General features: G+C 40.8%; 1 long non-coding RNA gene across 2 annotated transcripts in view; it reads left to right on the top strand.

The window, feature by feature from the left end:
- Positions 1-21941, top strand: part of LOC147035015 (uncharacterized) — a 92508-nt gene that overhangs the window by 7806 nt on the left and 62761 nt on the right. Inside the window, exon 1 of one of the 2 annotated variants that reach the window (XR_015061033.1) lies at positions 18958-19358. The exons of the other annotated variant lie outside the window; for it this stretch is intronic. This is a non-coding gene — a long non-coding RNA (uncharacterized LOC147035015). Of the gene's footprint in view, positions 1-18957; positions 19359-21941 lie in introns of those variants that run through there. 2 annotated transcript variants of the gene reach the window in all.

Raw genomic sequence — 21941 nt, 5'->3', positions numbered from 1 at the left:
GGAGGCTGGGGGGCTATGACATTTTAAGGTTTTTTTTTCCTTGTTCATTATTGATACTGAGTACTAGTCCAATATGCCACATGACAAAACATTACCTCCTGCTGTCTTGGAAACAATGACATGGATGGCGTCTATGAGCGACAAACTTGATTGGTCAAGATGATGTAAAATGCTGTAAATTTTGTCCAAGTTGTGCTGACCGGAGGGGTTGTGAAAGTGCTAAAAAGGCGATTTGTGTTCTACAGTGTTCAAGTAAATAATTGTATTGAAATAAAATGAAGATTTTAAAGGTTGAATAAAAAAATTTCTGAAGGTTTACCTCTGTTGATGCAGTATCTTTTACACCACCCACCACACACATCACATTAGTTCTTTGTGCCTGTTGTTTGTGTCCATTACGACATCCTTAAAAACAGTGTGTTTGCTGTTTGGAATGATTTTAAATTTTGTTTAACTGCCAGACAGGCAAAGTAAAAATATTATCTCACTCCTCTCTGTGCATGCGCGATCTGGATGAATTCAGAACCAAAGTACGACTAAACTACTGGTTCTTTTTCCGATTTGTGTTCAAAATATAGCATTCAATTTAAATTAAGTTGTTCCTCGATCATAAACTGACGCTTGCAGACAGACAGACAGACAGACAGACAGAAGTGAACCAAATGCTTTACCCTGCTTTTCACTTTGTATGCAGGTGTTCATGATTGTTCAACGATTTAATGGGGAATTTTAACCGAATTTATTCATATTTGTTTTTAATTGTTCAATTTTCGAATGCAAATGCAATTTTGGGGGGAAAATGAATCGATATATTTCACATATTGTTCGCTATTTGAAAAAAATAATTTAAAACCAATCTCATTGTACGGTATATTTACTATGAGGTTTTGTTAATGAATAAAAAAACGAAATATTTACGAGGCAATAATATATTTTATTTTTACTTACCTGCAGCCGATGAAGTAACCAAGAAAATGAGTAGAAGAACGGCCTTTTGTCAGTGCACCAGTTGGAACTGTTATCAGATGGGAAGAGTCCAAGAATCACGAGGCTCTCATTGCCCCAAGCTCCTCTAACCACTCTTCCAAAATAAGAATTAGCCCATGAGTATTAAAGATGTAGAGCAACTTTGACAGCTTAAACAAGAAGATGAAATTTAGAAAACAGAGGTCATGTAGAATAAAGACAAAATTTGATTCATGGAACACTTTCATTAAGTCTGCACTCATTCTCCTCCACCACCCCCCCCCTCAACCCTCTCCCTCTCTCATGCACTGGTTTGTCCTATATATCCTCTAATTACTGTTACACTGATTCCTGTAGGGAGGCAGCTGTAATCAAGCAGCTTGTTTTCTCAGTATGGAAAATTACCCCAACTGAGGGTAATGTTAGGTCACTCTGTAAAGCTTGCAACAAACATCTATATCCAGAGGCAAGCCTGAAAGCATCATGTTGCTGCTCTTAAGGCTGAGCTACCCAACCAGTCTTCTTCCTCAAAGTCATGGTGGAGCCTTGTCATGTTCATCACTGGTGGATATTGCCCTTCCATTGCACCCCTCAGCTCAAATAGCATCACTTCAGATTGCCCAGGATAAGGCAGAATGTCTTTACCCAGTGTTTTCCTCTGAATCTGGATTGGAACTTGTATCCTCACTTGAGAAAGTTATTTCGAGCCTCGATACTTCTTCAGCTATGGGTCTTGATGTCATCAGTACCCATGCCTCTCAATTTCTGCTCTGCTGCTCTTGCGTCTCTCTGTCTGCACTCTTCAGCCTGTCCTTATCCTTTGGCCACCTCCCGTCTTTTTGGCTGTCAATTAGCATTACTCCCACCCACAAGAAGGGTCCAAAAACAGATCCTGTTGATTAGCGGTCAGTAAGCTCACTTCAAATAAAAGCAACGCCATGGAATCACCTTTTGAGCTTTCAAACAGCCTGATCTCTGACCATATCTTTTTTTCAAACAGCCTGATCTCTCATTCCTGACTGCACTCATGCAGTCAATGTGTTGCCATCAATGGAACCCTCTCTCCTCTCACAGTGGAGGATGGAATTCCTCATGGCAGTCTTGGTCCTCATCTGCAGAAAGACCTGTCCTGCTTTGTAAAAGTCTCTCTTCTTTTCAGATGACTCCACATTGTATCAGACAGTATGACATCCCACTGACAGAGAGCAACTGAGTCACTCGCTGCTGATCTGCAATTGATTCGATGCTAGTCTGATAAATGGAACATGTTCTTCATTCCTTGAAAATTTTGCATTCTCACCCTGCCACTCTGCAAGAACTGTAAAATGAACCCACCTATTTCAAGGGTCAGTGGTTCTGTCTCTTTAACTTATAGGTTTCATCATCAGCCATGACCTCTCTTGGGTCAACCAGATAGCAAAGCTGGCCTCCAAAGCCATCCACAAATGTGGCACCCTCCGTTGTTCCAAATCTTTACTTGAAAAATCAGAACTACTCACAGCCTACAAAACCTTTATCGCTTGATAACTTTTCCTTCGGATTCCAGGTGGATTTCATGTGTGCACTGGTTCGAGCAGTTCCTCCCTTGAGGTCATGAAAGCAAAGTTTCCTGAACCAGATCAGTTGTGTTTTACTATTTCACTTAATACTAGCAAAGATACCCAGCATTGCCGAGCAACACCGGGTACCTCCTCCCACCACAGCCTCTCCCTCAAGACTCCCACCCCACCATACCGCACCCCACCATACCCCACCCCACCATACCCCACCCCACTCATCCCACCCCACCCCACCATACCCCACCCCACCATACCCCACCCCACCCCACCATACCCCACCCCACTCATCCCACCCCACCCCACCATACCCCACCCCACCATACCCCACCCCACTCATCCCACCCCACCCCACTCATCCCATCCCATCCCACTCCACCCCACCCCCCATCCCACCCCTTCCAATTTCACCACCGAGCTGACTGATGTTACCTCTAATGTTTATTTACTTCACATAATGTGAATTACATGTCCATCAGTTTACTTATAAGCCTTGAAAAGTTGGGTGAAAACCACAAGTTTTTTATTATTATTAAAGTCCTCAATTTTCTTTCCTCTGGATTATGAGAACGTACCTTCATTGGGCAGTATATATTAGCGAACGTAGTGAGCTTCATACTTAACGCGTGCACATGAGAGAATAGGAAACGACAACAACACAATACCATGGCAATTTGGAATCCGTGTGGTTGGCTATGACCTTTTTGCTTCCGGTTTTTTTTGCTTCCGGTTTTTGTCATGGGGAATGATGCATGCCGGGAGATAAAGGCATCGTCGGAAACATGAAAGACCCAAATATCAGACATGGTGTATATTTCTTCCACTGATTTTAATAAAGATATCTCCGCATCATCAAAAAATAATTTTGAATTGTGATTTACATTATTTGATCGCTGATCCCGAATCCAGGCCGAAGTAACCGGAAATTGCGTATACAGTTGTGAACAAGTAGTAGGTAAAGTCAGAAGCGAATGTAAGAATACTACGTTCACTTCTAGTATTAATTTTTTAGATGAGATCCTGTTCTAGGCGGTGTAGTTGTCGTTGTGAAGGTAATGTTGAGGTAATATTTTTTTTTTTTTTTTTAGATGAGATCCTGTTCTCGGCGGTGTAGTTGTTGTTGTGAAGGTAATGTTGAGGTAATATATATATTTATATATATATATATATATTTTTTTTTTTTTTTTTTTTTTTTTAATGAGATCCTGTTCTAGGCGGTGTAGTTGTTGTTGTGAAGGTAATGTTGAGGTAATATATATTAATTTTTTAGATGAGATCCTGTTCTCGGCGGTGTTGTTGTTGTTGTGAAGGTAATGTTGAGGTAATATTTATTTTTTTAGATGAGATCCTGTTCTCGGCGGTGTAGTTGTCGTTGTGAAGGTAATGTTGAGGTAATATTATTTTTTTTTAGATGAGATCCTGTTCTCGGCGGTGTAGTTGTCGTTGTGAAGGTAATGTTGAGGTAATATATATTTTTTTTTTAGATGAGATCCTGTTCTCGGCGGTGTAGTTGTCGTTGTGAAGGTAATGTTGAGGTAATATATATTTATTTTTTTAGATGAGATCCTGTTCTCGGCGGTGTAGTTGTTGTTGTGAAGGTAATGTTGAGGTAATATATATTTATTTTTTAAGATGAGATCCTGTTCTCGGCGGTGTAGTTGTCGTTGTGAAGGTAATGTTGAGGTAATATATATTTATTTTTTTAGATGAGATCCTGTTCTCGGCGGTGTAGTTGTTGTTGTGAAGGTAATGTTGAGGTAATATATGTTTATTTTTTAGATGAGATCCTGTTCTCGGCGGTGTAGTTGTTGTTGTGAAGGTAATGTTGAGGTAATATATGTTTATTTTTTTAGATGAGATCCTGTTCTAGGCGGTGTAGTTGTCGTTGTGAAGGTAATGTTGAGGTAATATATATTTATTTTTTTAGATGAGATCCTGTTCTCGGCGGTGTAGTTGTTGTTGTGAAGGTAATGTTGAGGTAATATATATTTATTTTTTTAGATGAGATCCTGTTCTAGGCGGTGTAGTTGTCATTGTGAAGGTAATGTTGAGGTAATATATATTTATTTTTTTAGATGAGATCCTGTTCTTGGCGGTGTAGTTGTTGTTGTGAAGGTAATGTTGAGGTAATATTTATTTTTTCAGATGAGATCTTGTTCTCGGCGGTGTAGTTGTTGTTGTGAAGGTAATGTTGAGGTAATATTTATTTTTTTAGATGAGATCCTGTTCTCGGCGTTGTAGTTGTCGTTGTGAAGGTAATGTTGAGGTAATATATATATATATATATATATATATATATATATATTTTTTTTTTTTTTTTTTTAATGAGATCCTGTTCTCGGCGGTGTAGTTGTTGTTGTGAAGGTAATATTGAGGTAATATATATTAATTTTTTTAGATGAGATCCTGTTCTCGGCGGTGTAGTTGTCGTTGTGAAGGTAATGTTGAGGTAATATATATTTATTTTTTTTTCGATGAGATCCTGTTCTAGGTGGTGTAGTTGTTGTTGTGAAGGTAATGTTGAGGTAATATATATTAATTTTTTTAGATGAGATCCTGTTCTCGGCGGTGTAGTTGTTGTTGTGAAGGTAATGTTGAGGTAATATATATATATATATATATATATATATATATATATATATATATTTATATATGTATATATTTTTTTTTTTTTTTTTTTTTTTAATGAGATCCTGTTCTAGGCGGTGTAGTTGTTGTTGTGAAGGTAATGTTGAGGTAATATATATTAATTTTTTTAGATGAGATCCTGTTCTCGGCGGTGTTGTTGTTGTTGTGAAGGTAATGTTGAGGTAATATTTATTTTTTTAGATGAGATCCTGTTCTCGGCGGTGTAGTTGTCGTTGTGAAGGTAATGTTGAGGTAATATATATTTATTTTTTTAGATGAGATCCTGTTCTCGGCGGTGTAGTTGTCATTGTGAAGGTAATGTTGAGGTAATATATATTTATTTTTTTAGATGAGATCCTGTTCTCGGCGGTGTAGTTGTCGTTGTGAAGGTAATGTTGAGGTAATATATATTTATTTTTTTAGATGAGATCCTGTTCTCGGCGGTGTAGTTGTTGTTGTGAAGGTAATGTTGAGGTAATATATGTTTATTTTTTTAGATGAGATCCTGTTCTCGGCGGTGTAGTTGTTGTTGTGAAGGTAATGTTGAGGTAATATATGTTTATTTTTTTAGATGAGATCCTGTTCTAGGCGGTGTAGTTGTCGTTGTGAAGGTAATGTTGAGGTAATATATATTTATTTTTTTAGATGAGATCCTGTTCTCGGCGGTGTAGTTGTTGTTGTGAAGGTAATGTTGAGGTAATATATATTTATTTTTTTAGATGAGATCCTGTTCTAGGCGGTGTAGTTGTCATTGTGAAGGTAATGTTGAGGTAATATATATTTATTTTTTTAGATGAGATCCTGTTCTTGGCGGTGTAGTTGTTGTTGTGAAGGTAATGTTGAGGTAATATTTATTTTTTCAGATGAGATCTTGTTCTCGGCGGTGTAGTTGTTGTTGTGAAGGTAATGTTGAGGTAATATTTATTTTTTTAGATGAGATCCTGTTCTCGGCGTTGTAGTTGTCGTTGTGAAGGTAATGTTGAGGTAATATATATATATATATATTTTTTTTAATGAGATCCTGTTCTCGGCGGTGTAGTTGTTGTTGTGAAGGTAATGTTGAGGTAATATATATTAATTTTTTTAGATGAGATCCTGTTCTCGGCGGTGTAGTTGTCGTTGTGAAGGTAATGTTGAGGTAATATATATTAATTTTTTTAGATGAGATCCTGTTCTCGGCGGTGTAGTTGTTGTTGTGAAGGTAATGTTGAGGTAATATATGTTTATTTTTTTAGATGAGATCCTGTTCTCGGCGGTGTAGTTGTCGTTGTGAAGGTAATGTTGAGGTAATATATATTAATTTTTTTAGATGAGATCCTGTTCTCGGCGGTGTAGTTGTTGTTGTGAAGGTAATGTTAAGGTAATATATATTTATTTTTTTAGATGAGATCCTGTTCTCGGCGGTGTAGTTGTTGTTGTGAAGGTAATGTTGAGGTAATATATATTTATTTTTTTAGATGAGATCCTGTTCTCGGCGGTGTAGTTGTTGTTGTGAAGGTAATGTTAAGGTAATATATATTTATTTTTTTAGATGAGATCCTGTTCTCGGCGGTGTAGTTGTTGTTGTGAAGGTAATGTTGAGGTAATATATATTTATTTTTTTAGATGAGATCCTGTTCTCGGCGGTGTAGTTGTTGTTGTGAAGGTAATGTTGAGGTAGTATTTATTTTTTCAGATGAGATCTTGTTCTCGGCGGTGTAGTTGTTGTTGTGAAGGTAATGTTGAGGTAATATTTATTTTTTTAGATGAGATCCTGTTCTCGGCGGTGTAGTTGTCGCTGTGAAGGTAATGTTGAGGTAATATATATATATATATATATATATATATATATATATATATATATATATATATATATATATATACATATATATATATATATATATATATATATATATTTTTTTTTTTTTTTTTTAATGAGATCCTGTTCTCGGCGGTGTAGTTGTTGTTGTGAAGGTAATGTTGAGGTAATATATATTAATTTTTTTAGATGAGATCCTGTTCTCGATGGTGTTGTTGTTGTTGTGAAGGTAATGTTGAGGTAATATTTATTTTTTTAGATGAAATCCTGTTCTCGGCAGTGTAGTTGTCGTTGTGAAGGTAATGTTGAGGTAATATATATTTATTTTTTTAGATGAGATCCTGTTCTCGGCGGTGTAGTTGTCGTTGTGAAGGTAATGTTGAGGTAATATATATTTATTTTTTTAGATGAGATCCTGTTCTCGGCGGTGTAGTTGTTGTTGTGAAGGTAATGTTGAGGTAATATATGTTTATTTTTTTAGATGAGATCCTGTTCTCGGCGGTGTAGTTGTTGTTGTGAAGGTAATGTTGAGGTAATATATGTTTATTTTTTTAGATGAGATCCTGTTCTAGGCGGTGTAGTTGTCGTTGTGAAGGTAATGTTGAGGTAATATTTTTTTTTTTTTTAGATGAGATCCTGTTCTCGGCGGTGTAGTTGTTGTTGTGAAGGTAATGTTGAGGTAATATATATTTATTTTTTTAGATGAGATCCTGTTCTAGGCGGTGTAGTTGTCATTGTGAAGGTAATGTTGAGGTAATATATATTTATTTTTTTAGATGAGATCCTGTTCTTGCCGGCGTAGTTGTTGTTGTGAAGGTAATGTTGAGGTAATATTTATTTTTTCAGATGAGATCTTGTTCTCGGCGGTGTAGTTGTTGTTGTGAAGGTAATGTTGAGGTAATATTTATTTTTTTAGATGAGATCCTGTTCTCGGCGTTGTAGTTGTCGTTGTGAAGGTAATGTTGAGGTAATATATATATATATATATATATATATTTTTTTTTAATGAGATCCTGTTCTCGGCGGTGTAGTTGTTGTTGTGAAGGTAATGTTGAGGTAATATATATTAATTTTTTTAGATGAGATCCTGTTCTCGGCGGTGTAGTTGTCGTTGTGAAGGTAATGTTGAGGTAATATATATATTTTTTTTTTTCGATGAGATCCTGTTCTAGGTGGTGTAGTTGTTGTTGTGAAGGTAATGTTGAGGTAATATATATTAATTTTTTTAGATGAGATCCTGTTCTAGGCGGTGTAGTTGTCGTTGTGAAGGTAATGTTGAGGTAATATATATTAATTTTTTTAGATGAGATCCTGTTCTCGGCGGTGTAGTTGTTGTTGTGAAGGTAATGTTGAGGTAATATATATATATATATATATATATATATATATATATATATATATATATATATATTTTTTTTTTTTTTTTTTAATGAGATCCTGTTCTAGGCGGTGTAGTTGTTGTTGTGAAGGTAATGTTGAGGTAATATATATTAATTTTTTTAGATGAGATCCTGTTCTCGGCGGTGTTGTTGTTGTTGTGAAGGTAATGTTGAGGTAATATTTATTTTTTTAGATGAGATCCTGTTCTCGGCGGTGTAGTTGTCGTTGTGAAGGTAATGTTGAGGTAATATATATTTTTTTTTTAGATGAGATCCTGTTCTCGGCGGTGTAGTTGTCGTTGTGAAGGTAATGTTGAGGTAATATATATTTATTTTTTAGATGAGATCCTGTTCTCGGCGGTGTAGTTGTCGTTGTGAAGGTAATGTTGAGGTAATATATATTTATTTTTTTAGATGAGATCCTGTTCTCGGCGGTGTAGTTGTTGTTGTGAAGGTAATGTTGAGGTAATATATGTTTATTTTTTTAGATGAGATCCTGTTCTAGGCGGTGTAGTTGTCGTTGTGAAGGTAATGTTGAGGTAATATATGTTTATTTTTTTAGATGAGATCCTGTTCTAGGCGGTGTAGTTGTCGTTGTGAAGGTAATGTTGAGGTAATATATATTAATTTTTTTAGATGAGATCCTGTTCTCGGCGGTGTAGTTGTTGTTGTGAAGGTAATGTTGAGGTAATATTTATTTTTTTAGATGAGATCCTGTTCTCGGCGTTGTAGTTGTCGTTGTGAAGGTAATGTTGAGGTAATATATATATATATTTTTTTTTTAATGAGATCCTGTTCTCGGCGGTGTAGTTGTTGTTGTGAAGGTAATGTTGAGGTAATATATATTAATTTTTTTAGATGAGATCCTGTTCTCGGCGGTGTAGTTGTCGTTGTGAAGGTAATGTTGAGGTAATATATATTAATTTTTTTAGATGAGATCCTGTTCTCGGCGGTGTAGTTGTTGTTGTGAAGGTAATGTTGAGGTAATATATGTTTATTTTTTTAGATGAGATCCTGTTCTCGGCGGTGTAGTTGTCGTTGTGAAGGTAATGTTGAGGTAATATATATTAATTTTTTTAGATGAGATCCTGTTCTCGGCGGTGTAGTTGTTGTTGTGAAGGTAATGTTAAGGTAATATATATTTATTTTTTTAGATGAGATCCTGTTCTCGGCGGTGTAGTTGTTGTTGTGAAGGTAATGTTGAGGTAATATATATTTATTTTTTTAGATGAGATCCTGTTCTCGGCGGTGTAGTTGTTGTTGTGAAGGTAATGTTAAGGTAATATATATTTATTTTTTTAGATGAGATCCTGTTCTCGGCGGTGTAGTTGTTGTTGTGAAGGTAATGTTGAGGTAATATATATTTATTTTTTAGATGAGATCCTGTTCTCGGCGGTGTAGTTGTTGTTGTGAAGGTAATGTTGAGGTAGTATTTATTTTTTCAGATGAGATCTTGTTCTCGGCGGTGTAGTTGTTGTTGTGAAGGTAATGTTGAGGTAATATTTATTTTTTTAGATGAGATCCTGTTCTCGGCGGTGTAGTTGTCGTTGTGAAGGTAATGTTGAGGTAATATATATATATATATATATATATATATATATATATATATATATATATATATATACATATATATATATATATTTTTTTTTTTTTTTAATGAGATCCTGTTCTCGGCGGTGTAGTTGTTGTTGTGAAGGTAATGTTGAGGTAATATATATTAATTTTTTTAGATGAGATCCTGTTCTCGGTGGTGTTGTTGTTGTTGTGAAGGTAATGTTGAGGTAATATTTATTTTTTTAGATGAAATCCTGTTCTCGGCAGTGTAGTTGTCGTTGTGAAGGTAATGTTGAGGTAATATATATTAATTTTTTTAGATGAGATCTTGTTCTCGGCGGTGTTGTTCTTGTTGTGAAGGTAATGTTGAGGTAATATTTATTTTTTTAGATGAGATCCTGTTCTTGGCGGTGTAGTTGTCGTTGTGAAGGTAATGTTGAGGTAATATATATTAATTTTTTTAGATGAGATCCTGTTCTCGGCGGTGTTGTTGTTGTTGTGAAGGTAATGTTGAGGTAATATTTATTTTTTTAGATGAAATCCTGTTCTCGGCGGTGTAGTTGTCGTTGTGAAGGTAATGTTGAGGAATTTTTTTTTTTCAGATGAGCGCCAGTCGAGTATGTGGTTTAATCCGTCGTGCGAGCGTGGTGCACGGGGTTACCGTGCTGGGGTGCTGTGTCGTGGAAGGTTTGGCCTAGCCGGGCACGTTGTATCGTGTGTGGTATTAAAGTTGATTTCAACCTCACCAAGACTGGTGTTTGGCCTCGGTGCTCCGTTGGGGATTCCCTCTAACCCCTGTGGCGTGGTGGCAGCGTCGGGATACGATTCCACGCACTCTTCACCCCGGAGATGGCGATCGGCAGAACGTCCCTGTTACGAGAGCCATCTTCAATCCCCAATCGCACCTCACAAGAAGGTGAGTTGGCCAACCAGCTCACTCTGTAAACTGTGTCATAAACATCGTCCGTACAATGTGCCCGTCGTCAAAATGGTCACCACACACCGTGCACCAAAGCAGTGGTCACTTAGCAAGAGTGAAACTGTGAACTCGCTTGAAAATTGGAGACAATTTTCTTTATATTTTATCACTTGATCCCAACTTTGCGCCCTTCCTCACTGAGGGCATCACCTGGGAGAAGGAGAGCAGAGCGTTCCCTCTTCGTGGACTTGTGGATGATGGTGAGGATGTCCCCGTTGTGCGGCGTCACTCTGCCCAACAGAAAGTCACCGTACTGGAACTTGTGCTGGGTCAGATTGCAAACTACTGTCCTGTGATATCCCGCAACACCATAGTCCGAAACTCCACCTCTGTAGTCAACATATGGCAATCGATTCGACAACATTTTGGATTCCAGTCGACGGGCGCACACTTCATTGACTTTGCAGCGATACGCCATAACCCCAAAGAGCGCCATGAAGACTTAGACCAATGCCTGATGGCGTTTGTGGAGGATAACTTGCTTCGACAAGATGGCGGCATCTTCCACCATAACCAGGCGATCACGGAAGATGAGGAATTATCTCCCTCGTTGGAGAACTTTATTGTGCTCACATGGCTTCGCCTTGTCCACAGTCACTCGTCAAACAATGCTACGGGACTGAACTCAGGTCCCGCACTTTAGCCTCCATCAAACCGGAGATATCCCAGACGCTTGACTCGCTATTAGATGAGCTCCATGCTGCTGAAGATACAACGTCCTTGCGCACTTCAACGTCTCGACCACAGGTCCCCTGCCCAGCATCATTCCCATCATCGTCAAAACCTCGTCAAGTCTTTTCGGGGACTCGTTCCAACAACCTTACGAAGTCCTGTCCCCTCTGAAAACAAGTACGCCACACTGATTACAGTCATTTCCTCAGTGAGTGTCCTTTCCTCCCCGAACGAGATCGTCGGTACATCGCCAGAGCACGCCATGTGGCTGACATAACTGAAGAGTCAGACGACGAGTCTGGAGACATAACATATGCCCATATGGATAAGGTAGTTAATAACATCAACTATACAGAACCGTCCACTATCTCACGTGTCCAGACTCGCCAGTCTCCATATCTAGACACCTTCCACGGCCACCACACAACCCGAGTTACCATCGAAAGTGGGGCCACGGGTAACCTGATTCGTGAGACAACTGTAAGGAGGTTTGGAGCCAAGATTCAGAAGAGTGCACAGTCCGCTCGTCAGGCTGATGGGTCTTCCCCTCTTCAAGTGGTTGGTGAGACCAGACTGACATTGACTCGCGACGGAAGGGAATTTCAGTTTGAGGGCCTGGTTGTTGAAAATCTTGACGTAGAAGTACCAGCAGGAACACCTTTCATGGAGTCTAATGACATCTCAATCCGCCCTGCGAAGCATCAAGTTATCCTGGGTGACGGCACCACATACGTTTATGGTTCTCAGGAAGGGAGCCTTAATCGCCATGCAGTACGCCGAGCACATGTCGTACGTGCCCCACCCCACACAACTACTCTGTGGCCCGGTGAGTTCATCAAAATGGTCCTTCCATGTGACATGTCGAGTATCGACTCAGCGTTCGCACTCGAACCTCGCACGGATGCCCCCAGTGCGAGGTCGCTGCGACCCATTGAGTACTGGCCCCCACCGAGTGTCATGCGTAGCATCAGCGGGAAGGTTCGGATCCCCAATTTAACAAACGAACCACGAGTTCTCAAACGACATGAGCAATTTTGCAAATCCGCCCTGTGTACATACCCGAAGAACACCCAGATGACTATACCGAGACCAGCCCCCCCAAATTAAAACGCACACTCACTTCACTCTCAGGACACTCGACTGTCACCCTCGACCCTGACAACATGTTCGCTCCTGACACACGATCAAAGTTTTGTGCCCTTGTTGAAGAGTATGATGAAGTGTTTGACCCAGTGTTCCAAGGCTACAATGGTGCTGCAGGCCCCTTTGAGGCTGTTGTTAACATGGGCCCCGTTCAGCCTCCACAACGCAAAGGTCGTCCACCACAGTATGCGCAAGATAAACTGCGTGAACTACAACACAAATTTGATGAACTTGAAAAGCTTGGAGTCTTTGCTCGCCCTGAGGACATGGGGATTACTGTGGAATACCTGAATCCTTCATTCTTGATCAAGAAGCCCAGTGGCGGGTTCCGCTCAGTCACAGCGTTTGCTGATGTGGGTCGATACAGCAAGCCCCAACCCTCTCTCATGCCAAACGTAGATTCCATCCTCCGCAAAATTGCTCAGTGGAAGTATCGAATTACAACCAACCTTACGAGTGCCTTCTACCAAATCCCATTATCTCGCCAGTCCATGAAGTACTGCGGTGTAGCCACACCCTTCCGGGGAATACGTGTGTATACCAGATCCGCTATGGGTATGCCTGGATCAGAGACGGCACTCGAAGAACTCATGTGTCGCGTCCTTGGTGATCTCTTAGAGAAGGGGACCGTCACCAAACTCGCTGACGACCTCGATTGCGGTGGTGACACATTGGACGAACTTCTCCAGAACTGGAGAATGGTGTTGCAGGCTCTGTGTAAATGTCGACTTCGCCTCTCTGCTACAAAGACAGTTGTGTGTCCAAGAGCACCACCATCTTAGGATGGATCTGGTCTAGCGGTACTATCCAGGCCAGCCCATACCGTGTGGCTACACTCTCTACTTGTTCGGCTCCTGAGAAGGTCAGGGGAATGAGATCCTTTATCGGGGCATATAAGGTTCTTGCTCGTGTTATCCCCAACTGCTCCGCTCTCTTATCCCCCTTGGATGATGTTGTGGCTGGATGCCAATCACTGGACAGAGTTGTGTGGACTGATGAGTTACATTGTGCCTTCCACAGAGCCCAAGCTGCTCTTTCGTCAGCTCGTACAATTACTCTTCCTCGTCCAAGTGATCAGCTATGGATCGTGACGGATGGTTCTGTCAAAAACACAGCATTGGATCAACTCTGTACATCACGCGCAATGGAAGACCTCACCTTGCGGGTTTTTTAGCGCAAAGTTACGCGGACACCAACCTACCTGGTTGCCATGTGAAGTGGAGGCCCTTTCCATTGCTGTATCAGTAAAACACTTCAGTCCCTTCATTATCCTCTCTAAACATCATGCATCCATCCTCACTGATAGCAAGCCGTGCGTACAAGTGTATGAGAAGCTCTGTCGTGGCGAGTTTTCAGCGAGCCCTCGTCTATCTACATCCCTGTCCACCGTCAGCCGTTATCAAGCGACCGTACCACACCTCGCAGGATCCGCCAATGCCCCATCTGATTTTGCCAGCCGCAATGCACCAGACTGTACCGACACCTCCTGTCAAACTTGTGCATTCATAAGACGCGAGGAGGAGGCCGTAGTCCTGCAGATGTCAGCCCAAGACATTATTTCCAGCCGAACCAAACTGCCCTTCACCAACAGAACTGCCTGGATAGCAGTTCAGGCAGAGTGCGCAGACTTAAGGCGGACTCATGCCCACCTGATTCAGGGCACCCACCCATCGAAGAAAACAACCAACATCAAGGATGTCAAACGTTACCTCCAGGTTGCGTCACTTTCCAAAGATGGCCTCGTTGTAGTCCGTCGGGACAAGCCCTTGTCCTCGGCATGTGAGTGCATTATTGTCCCACGTCAGGTAGTCAATGGCTTACTAACAGCATTACACATTCAACTGGATCACCCGAGTCGTCATTAACTCTGTTCTGTGATTCACCGCTATTTTTATGCTCTTGACTTGGACAGAGCAATCGATCAGGTAACCTCGAGGTGTCAGCAGTGTGCTGCATTGCTCAACATTCCTTATACCATTACCAAGCAGTCCACTGGAGAACCCCCTGGTGCTGTTGGGGGATCCTTCGCAGCGGATATCATCAAACGCAATCACCAGCTAGTTCTTATATTGCGAGAATGGTCCACTTCCTACACTACATTGTGCATTGTGGAGAATGAACAACACATCACTCTCCGCGACAACTTGATCCGCTTATGCATAGAGCTCCGACCATTGGATGGACCACTTGCTGTCATACGCACCGATCCGGCTCCCAGCTTCACACGTCTGGTCCACGATGAGCTTCTTAAACATCACCGGATGTGCATCGAGATTGGTCGCATTAAAAATCCCAACAAGAATCCCATCGCCGAGAAGGCAGTTCGTGAATGTGAACACGAACTTCTACAACAGGAGCCGATGGGAGGACCAGTAACTCCACTAACCCTCGCACTGGCTACCACCAGTATGAAGTCATGAGTTCGTGCACGAGGACTCTCGGCTCAAGAGATGTGGTGCCAGCGGGATCAGTTCACCAATCAACAAATCCCTTTCTCGGACTTACAAATTATACAAGCCCAACACCATCTTCGTTCCATTAACCACCCCCATAGTGAGAAGTCGAAGGCACCCATGGGGTCCGTCAAGCCCAATGTGTCAGTGGAAGTCGGTGATTTGATCTATTTGTACTCTGATCATAACAAGTCATGCGCAAGAAACCGATACCTCGTCTCTGCCACGGATGGACCCTGGTGCAACATACGTAAATTTGTGGGGTCCTAATTGAGGAGTGCAGCTTATCGGGTGAAAAAGTCTGAATGCTACAAAGTCCCAGACTACTGGAAGGATACGCCCCCACTCCCTCGCAATCGGGGATATGGATATGGTGTTACACAACAAACCGAGGACGTATGCCTCCAACCAGCAACAAAACCACCAGACCCCACCCCCCCCCCCCCATTCATCCCCTATGAGCTGTCTTCACCTGCCGACAGTGCTGAATCCTTCCCAATCCCTAGTAGCCAGGTACCAGATCTCGGTTCTGATGCATCCCCGAGGCTTGACACCTGTAGTCCTGGTTACTCCAAAGCCATTGGCGACACCTGTGAGGAACATCCAACGGTGTCCCCAACCGTCTGGACACCAAGACGCTCCAACCGTGATTTTGGATGCTTAGAGTCATATTGTGGTCACAATGCTTGCAGAAACTGTCATGGGGCAGAATAATCCCCGAGACCGGAGGGCAGTCTACCCGGTGATGGTCTCAGTATATCTGACTGACTGGTACATGATTTATGTGACCTCCTCCAGGTTAAGTGACCATTATCCTTGTTTAACTTTGTGTACTCTGCCTCAGTATTTGAAGTCATGTACTGTCACCTACTTTCTTCATTTATAACACCAAGCATGATTGTAGAAAGATGACCGTGTTAAAAAAAAAAAAGTGGTTACGCCAGTCGAGTACTTGGTTTAATCCGTCGTGCGAGCGTGGTGCACGGGGTCACCGTGCAGGGGTGCTGTATCGTGGAAGGTTTGGCCAAGTCGGGCACGTTGTATCGTGTGTGTTATTAAAGTTGATTTCAACCTCACCAAGACTGGTGTTTGGCCTCGGTGCTCCGTTGTGGATTCCCTTTAACCATTGTGGTGGAGATCCTGTTCTCGGCAGTGTAGTTGTTGTTGTGAAGATAATGTTGAGGTCATATTAATTTTTTTATTTGATGAGATCCTGTTCTCGGTGGTGTAGTTGTCGTTGTGAAGGTAATGTTGAGGATTTTTTTTTTTTTTTGCAGATGAGATCCTGTTCTAGGCAGTGTAGTTGTTGTGAAGGTAATGTTAAGGTAATATTTATTTTTTCATAGCAAAAAGACTTTAATTTGTTAATATATTTAAGAAGCGAATGTAAGAAGAATTCTACGTTCGCTTCTCGGCTTTGCCTATTCCATACGAGACCACTGCTGTGATCGCTGTGAACAAAACATCCATTACCTTGCATTTCCTTTGCATGAGTTGTAATCAAAATGTATTTTGTTTCTTCAAAACATTGCCTTCATTTAATGATACAAGATGCATTGTTCAGTCTTCTTCACTCCAACCACACTCTCTTTACTACTCCATCAGGAACAAATCATGCGTTCTTCTTCTTAATCACAATGTTTTCCTCTTCAGTTTCACAAGGCTTATTTTCCAAAACTTTTTCTCTTCTAAACACTTAGTTCATCCACCTTTCTCTCATACCTACAGCTCCACTTTCCTCTGTGCCTTCGGCGTTGAAGGTTGTGGTACCTACTTTGTAGTATCGGAGAAGAAAGCAAATACCTACTTTGATGGGGAAACCCCCTGTAGGCTCTCTTCGACCCTGATTTTTAGCTCACCTGGAAGGTAGTTCTGGGGAGCGCGTCATCCGTCTCTCAGTCCATTAGTCCGTCCGTCTGTCTGTCCATAAACAGTTGTAACTTCTTCTCTGAAACTACACACACGATTTCGATGAAACTTGACCACAACCTTCAACACCTGGGATGCACCAAAGTTCGTTCACACTATTTTTTTTAAATCGGAGTCTCAGGGAGTTTTAATGGAGGGATTTCCCCCCAAAATATGTATTTTCTTTCTTCTCTGAAACTGCACAGACAATTTAGATGAAACTTGACTACAACTTTCATCACCCATGATGTACCAAAGTATGTTCACACTATTTAAAACATAGAGGCAATACCCCTGGGCACTCACCTGGTTGCAGCTGGATAAGATAACCAGGAAACCACTGGTTGCCATGGATTACCCTCAAAATCTGGAACGGAGAAGAAAATAAATACCTTTGGATTTTTTTTAATGCCGTGAACAAACTTTAGTACATCACGGGTGATGAAGGTGGTTGTCAAGTTTCTTTGGAATTTTGTGTGTAGTTTCTGAGAAGAAAGAAAATGCATATTTTTGGGGGGCAACTCCCCATCGACCCTCTGAGACCCTGATTTTTTTTTTTTTTGTTAATGGTGTGAACAAACTTTGGTACATCATGGGTGATGAAAGGGGGTGGTCAAGTTTCATCGGAATTGTGTGTGTCATTTCTGAGAAGAAAGCAAATACCTCTCTTGGGGGGAAACCACCCCTCCACCCAATCGACACCCTTAAACGCCAATTTTTTTTTTTTAATGGTGTGAACAATCTTTGGCACAGCACGGGTGATGAAGGCTGTGCTCAAGTTTCATTGAAATTGTGTTGTAGTTTCGAAGAAGAAAGCAAATGCATATTTTGGGGGCAACCCCCCTAAAGCCCCCTCAAACCTCAAATTTTTTCTAATGTCATGAAAAACTTCGGTCCACCACTGGTGATGAAGGTTGTGGTCAAGTTTAATCTAAACTCTGTCTGTGGTTTCAGCATAGAAATCAAACACATTTTGTGGGTCAACACCCCCTCCCCCCTTAGACCTCCTCAGACCCCGATGGTTTAATATCGTGAACAAACTTTGATTGATCATGGCTAATGAAAGTTGTAGTCAAGTTTCATCGGAATTTTGTCTGTAGTTTCTGAGAAGAAAGCAAATACATATCTTGGGGGACAACCCCCCCTCCCACCATATTCCCCATAGACCCCGATTTTTTTTTTTAATGCGGTGAACAAATTTTGGTCGATCACGGTTGATGAACGTTGCGGTAAAGTTTCACCAAAATCGTATGTGTAGTTTCAGAGAAGAAGTTGCAAGTATTTATGGATGGACGGACAGACAGACGGACACGCCATCCCGTTAGCTCCCCAGAATTACATTCCAGGTGAGCAAAAAATTGGGGTCCAATGGAGTTCCCGGGGTTGGTTGCCCCGGAAATAGTTATTTGCTATTACATTGGTCCATTGTTACATTTTGCTGATTCTGTCTCATGATGACCTACTCAATATAATTATTCTTCCACGTGAGTGTCCAGGGGTATTGCCCCTATTTTTATTTAACCTTGAACGTAGTTTCAGGGAGCTTCCGGGATCGTGCTCAGTCTGTCCGTCCATCCATCCACAAATATTTGCAACTTCTTCTCTTAAACTACACGTGCAAATTTGGTGAAACTTTACCACAACGTTCATCACCGTGTACGTACTAAAGTTTGTTCATGGCATTAAAAAAAAATCGGGCATTAATGGTATCTATGGGGGTTGCCCCCCAAAATATGTATTTGCTTTATTCTCAGAAACTACGCACACAATTCCGATGAAACTTGACCACAACCTTCATTACCCGTGATGGACCAAAGTTTGTGCACGATATTAAAAACATCGGGGTCTACGGGGGAGGGGAGGGCGGGGCGGGTGGAGGTGGGGTGTTGCCCTGCAAAATATGTTTGCTTTCTATGCTAAAACCACAGACAGAGTTTAGGTTAAACTTGACCACAACCTTCATCACCCGTGATGTGCCAAACTTTGTCCACGGCATAAAAAAATCCAAAGGTATTTACTTTCTTCTTCGTTACATATTTTGTCGGTCATCCACGTTTTCTTGTGGTTCCCTGGTTTCCTTATCCAGCTCCTACCAGGTGAGCACCCAGATGTATTGCTCCTATCTTTTATTTTTTACTGCCGTGGACAACTTTCGGAACACCACTCAATGCTAATACCTCACCTGAACTATGTTCCAGGTGAGCTAAAATGGAATACTGCTCTCAACTATACTCTGGGATGCTAGCATGTGTTGCTACTGGATTTTGTGGAATCTGAAGCTGTCAACAAGCACAAGGTCTGTTGATCTCATATCATAGGCAGGTCAGTGAACTCTCACATGTACCACCTCTCCTCTTGTTTAGCACGCTCTACTTTCAGCCCTTGATCCCTCCCAGAATCTCCAGGATACACATGTTCTTACTCTAATCCCCTCCTGATTATACTTCCAAAATCCTAGCTTGCTGCACACCCCACCTCTTCTGTTCCTCGCATCTCCCATCTGTGAAACCACGTTTCTCAGGCTGGTGTATCTCACTCTTCCCTCCAGGACGACCAGCAGATTGCGCCAACATGCCATTTTATCCTTACTGACACTTATGTTTAACCCCAAACTGACTTGCAGGTTGATTTTTCTCCTCTTCCTCTCTTCCTCTCTCTCCCGCTTGTTGAGTTCAACTACCACACTGGCACAGTTTCCACTGATACCCTTTGTCTTCTCACTCTTCCATTAGTCAGGATCTGGTAAAGAAAAAAATTGGATTGGACTATCCAAGGGGTCGATTGTACGATACTGTAGGTGTATGTTATCATTATGTACATGCATAATTGCTCTGATGTCCTTGTGTTTAAATTTGTTGGCTATATTGTGAAAAGTGAATGAGAGATAATGTTTGTGAATTTTGAAAGGAGTGTGAAAATGAGAAACGTTGGAGAGACCAAAAATTGAAATCGAAGATTTTTCAAGTATATCGGTCAGTTAATTTCGTTCTTCTGTCTATTTGTCACCTACAAGTCACAATTTAAAATCGATCTTCACCACACTTCACCACATGGTAGAGTTTGACATAAGCAAGAAGCCTGTTGTTGTTTGAAGTCGGCCAAAGGTCAATAAACTTGTCAAATTTCTAAAATCCTCAATTTTCATCCGATTGACTCGACATTTGAACAAGATTTGCATAGCGGGTCACTGAATTCAACTAGCCAATTATTTGAGGTCAACATAGACCCAAAGTCAACAACTAAGGAGGTTTTTTTTTTTTTAATCCTCAATTTTCATCTCGTTGACTTGATATTTGAAGAGGATTTGCATATCACGTCACTGACTTCAACCACCAATTATTTTTTTTGAGATAAAATTTGTTTCATGGATTTTGCAAGTATCGTGCTCTGCATGACGTCTTCTTCTTGTTTGTTTGTTTGTTTGTTTGTTTGTCAATCGCCTTCAGGTCACAATTTTAAGCTGATCTTCACGAAACTTCACCACATGGTAGAGTTTGTCATAGGCAAGAAACCTATTGTTGTTGAGGTCAAAAGGTCAACATAGGTCAAAGGTCAACAACATTAGTGGTATTTCTAAAATCCTCAATTTTTATCACATTGACCTGAAATGTGGAGGAGTTTCATATTTGTTCATTGAATTCAAACACCAATTTTTGTCCAGGTCAAATTTGTTTTATGAAGTGTGAAAGTATCATGCTCTGCACGACGTCTTTTCTTGTTTAGTTATTTGCTGACATGACACAGCTTGCTGGACCCCTCTGTATTGAAAGAGCTTGTGCCATACCAGATACACTCCTGCAATTCAGATGTGCATGATGATGATGAATGTATAGATCATTCCTCTGACTGAAGAATAATAAATAGAGCATATTCCTTGCACAATCAATGATGATGCCATGTTACACTCAGGCTGCCATCACAGCACATGGCAGTGACCGAGTAGCTCGAAAGATAATTTTCAAAAGGGCAAGGGAGATTGATATTGTATTCTTGCACGTCATTTTTATGACACATTTTGTGAAATGTCATGTTTTTATTATTATTAAATTCAAAGAATGAATGGCATACGATTGACAGATGTAAACCCAGCAAGGTGTTCGAGACGAAATCAATTTATTGAACAATCCAATTTGGAATCTCCAGCTCACTCAATCTGATTATCACCAGAGAGTTTTGACTTTCAAACACCTCATTGACAGAACATCGCCCTCTGCTGACGGGCAGTCACAACAGCATTGCATTGATGCAATTCTAATTCTTTAAAAATATGTATTTTCATGTTCGACTCAATGGCTTTAAAGCTAGCATGAAGTCCGGTAAAAGTGCAATAGTCATGTATCCTCCAGGTTATCCACCGCAGGAATAAATTCTGCTGAGAGGACGGGAGGGATAATTTCCTTTTTGTTTTTGTAAACCGAATCAAGCGAGCATGCAACCGTACAGGTCTTGACTATCCTCCATTTGTAAGTCTCAAGTAATTGGCCACGACTGAGAATTGTTCGATCCCATAATTATCAAATTTTGCAATTTACATCTTTCTCTGAAAAAGGCTGTGAAACATGTGACAGACATATATTTTGCAGCAAGATACGACTGCCTCCTCAGAAGTTGCTGTGTTTGCTGCTTTCACGGTGCACGTGTTTTAAATAAAATATAGGAGGTAAATAAAGTGAAAAATTTGATAATGATCAGATGTATGTAAATCAATTTTTGAGATTTCTATTTCTCATTAATAAACCTCCTAGATTATAGTTTCCTAAAGATGGTGAGGTGAAAATAAAATTACTATCTTGCTCCACTATGTAATGACATCCTCAGAGGTATCACGGTCCTATTGTGAGGCCGATATGGTCCTTCAGACAGCAATCCATATAAGTTCATCGAGTTTGATATTTTCATTCATAC

This window comes from Eptatretus burgeri, chromosome 1 (assembly GCF_056783735.1).
Source record: "Eptatretus burgeri isolate ZD-2024b chromosome 1, Ebu_testis_v1, whole genome shotgun sequence".
Lineage (NCBI taxonomy): Eukaryota > Metazoa > Chordata > Myxini > Myxiniformes > Myxinidae > Eptatretus > Eptatretus burgeri.
The sequence above is the reverse complement of the archived record's forward strand: the minus strand, read 5'-3'. Positions and strand labels throughout refer to the sequence as shown.